This window comes from Polypterus senegalus, chromosome 11 (assembly GCF_016835505.1).
Source record: "Polypterus senegalus isolate Bchr_013 chromosome 11, ASM1683550v1, whole genome shotgun sequence".
Taxonomy (NCBI): Eukaryota; Metazoa; Chordata; class Cladistia; order Polypteriformes; family Polypteridae; genus Polypterus; species Polypterus senegalus.
In genome coordinates, this window is record NC_053164.1 from 69098970 (window position 1) to 69102402 (window position 3433).

Here is a 3433-nt window from a genome sequence, read left to right on the forward strand (position 1 = left end):
TAAAGTTAGTAAATGTAAAGTATTACACATTGTAAGTAAAAATATGATTTTGGATACACATGAGAGGTATGAAAATTAAAAGTACACCTTAAGAGAATGATTTAGGAGTCATAGTGGACTCTAAGCTATCAACTTCATGACAGTCTTCAGAAACCATTAAGAAGGCTAACAGAATGTTAGGTTATATAGCACGATGTGTGGAGTACAAGTCCAAGGAGGTTATGCTCAACCTTTATAATGCACTGGTGAGGCTTAGCCTTGAGTACTGTGTGCAGTTTTGGTCTCCAGGCTACAAAAGGACATAGCAGCACTAGAAAGGTCCAGAGAAGAGCGACTAGGCTGATTCCAGGTCTACAGGGGTTGAATTATGAGGAAAGATTAAAAGAGCTGACCCTTTACAGTTTAAGCAAAAAGAGATTAAGAGGTGACATGATTGAAGTGTTTCAAATTATGAAGGAATTAGCATAATGGATAGAGACTGTTACTTTATCAATTGAACAACAACACTGGGACACAGTTGGAAACCTGTTAAGGATAAATTTCATGAAAACATTAGGAAGTTTTTCCTTCACACAGAGAGCCATAGACACCTAGAATAAGTTACCAAGTAGCGTGGTGGACAGATTGACTTTAGGAATTTAATGTTATTGTGGTGGAATTAAGTGGATGTGACTGGCGAGCTTTGTTGAGTTGAATGGCCTGTTCTCTTCAAAAATTTTCTAATGTTCTAATTTATTTAAGAAGCATATGAAAACTCTCTTGATCTGTGACTGTCAATCTAATTGATTATGGGTTTGATGGGTTTGATTGTCTTGTGTTATTCTGTTTGGTTTAGAGCTTTTAACTTGTGATAATCAATTTTGTAACTCTATCCAATGACTTTTGTTTCAAAACAGTCCCCAGATTGATGTTTACTTAGTTGTGTTGATCTCTTTTGTAAGTTGCTTTGGATAAAAGTATTTGCTGAGTAAATACAAACATGCCATGTAAAATGATGCACATTAAAATCTAAATTTAACAACAAGCAAACTTAAAAAATGTTAAACTCCTTAATAATTATTTTGAATATGTGTGCTATAAGTAGCTTCAAAACAGATAAGAGTATGAGCACTGCAGGAAAAACCTTTCTCTATCATATATTTACATGTCTTACAGGGCGTAGGGTGAAAGAGCCTGCAGAACAATATATAATGTGGGAAGAGTACTGAGCCAGTGTAGTTAGAACAGTAAAGGGATGATATGCTTGAATAAAAACCCAGGCAGTACAGTTTTGCACATAAAGGAGCTCCCTTTTTCCTTTTATTTGAAAATAAAACATTACAATAGAATGCAGTTCAGTTAAACAAATAAGAATAACATAAAATATATTAATATACTTCAAAGTCAATAAAAACATAAGTTAGATTTTAATCAATACATAAAAGAAAGGAGAGAACAATAGAATAAAAAGCTCTCTGCAAAATAGTTCTTTATATGTGACAAAACAGCATGCAGAGGTAAAGTACCGGCATATTATGGTAATTATAGAATTATATACATGATTTTTGCCATGATCCTTTAAAAATAATTTGATTCTTTCCAAATATAATATACTGTACGACATCACTTTCCCATTGACTTATTGAAGGTAGATTGGGAATTTTCCAGCTGATTAAAAAAGTCTATATATTAGTAGTATGTTATAAGATATTACCCCATGCACTTTGTAATGGTGGCCAAAACAAATTTTGAATCTTTTGTTTTAATGCAGAATGAAGAAAAAGTAGTTTATGACATAATTGAAGCCAATAGTGACCAACGCTGTACAATGGCAAATGATGTGAAAAATGTCCACGCAAAAAGAATAAATAAAATCTCACATTAATTATGACACATAATTCATATGTTAGTTTGTATGCTCAAAAATTTTTGCAAAAATGTTATTAAATGGTTACTTCCGCATTTATCAGCAGACATCATAAATAGAAAAGCTAAAGCCTCCTGGGAAGGACTTTTTGGATTGAAGACTCGCTCTCCCACCAGTTCATTGGTCAAGAGTCCAGTGCTTAATTTAAAAAGTGATTCCAAAATTTGGGGCAGGGTGAAAGGTTTGAAACAGGGTTTAGTATTACTGTATTATTAATGGTACACAGTAATGTTATAAAGATCAATCTGAGGTGATTAATTCAAAGTGGATTTAAAATTGCAACAAACCACAACTCTGTATTGGGATCAGAGCCTGAAACTAGAACAACTTCATTATGAAATGAACATGAACAAATATTTTCCAAGAAGGAACAGTAAAGGTTACAAATTCTTCTTAGTCAAAACTCCATCCCCAGTTATTCTCTTTCTATCAGCTTCTGAAGAAGAGTGACTGAGTGTACTCTACAGAAAAATTGGACTTCACCCTGATTCATCATGGTGTATTTCAGTCACATAATTTGTCTTTTTGTATATTCTCAGCATTTTTCTTATCATACATATACATGACATGTTATCTAAAGAACAGAACACTGAGTGTTAATTGCTATTGTAAATGCATTTAAAGAAATGCAGGTTGACAATCATGTTGGCTTTTTCAAAAATACAGTTTATGTTAGACTTCCTGTCATGTGTACACAGTACAGTGACATTCATATTTGCATTTCTATTTACATATGTGATCACCATGCACCATACCATCACAGTTTTTGTCTGGTGGCTTGAATATTGCTCCATATGCTATATTTAATATAACATTGCAAAATAAAATAGGGGGTGAGGAGTGAAAGAGCCAGGTGTCTCTTCGCATGCAGTTTCACAAAACTGACAGTAAAATTTTGTGTTGTGAAATTTCACAATTGTGTTCATTAATTGGATACAGAACCACAGCAAGAAAGTGTGTGAATCTGTCAACAGACTCCACAAGCCAGGACAGGCCTTCTTTTTCCTACCTGAAAAGGGCCTCTCCCAATGAACTTAACCCCAACTGCAAAGGCCTGGTTTGGCCCTTGTAGCTCTGAAATGGTTTAAGCCTCAAAAACATCTTTAATGTCTCAAAATATCTAATTGCATGGCAAGGGACATTAAACCATAAAAGCCATTGGCTTGCAAAGATCAATCTATAAAATAATCCTTATAAATCTAAAAAGGCAAAGGGAGTTGTATAAAAGCCAATCCAATAGCTAACAAGTCCCAGTAAATAAATCCAATGAAGAATCCAGAAAACAGAGCAAAATTGTTACAAATCCAGAAAATCAACCAAGAAACACAATACTCACTATAATCCCCACCTGCTAGGATACCAGTCACAAAACACAAGCTGCTTAAGACAGTATAAATGTACACATAGCAGCACAGTTATACAATGGAACATGATAAACATAAATAATTACAATGAACATTAAACAAAAACTTTAAACTGGACAAAGGAGGCATAAAAATAAACTAAAACATGGATCAGGGAACACAA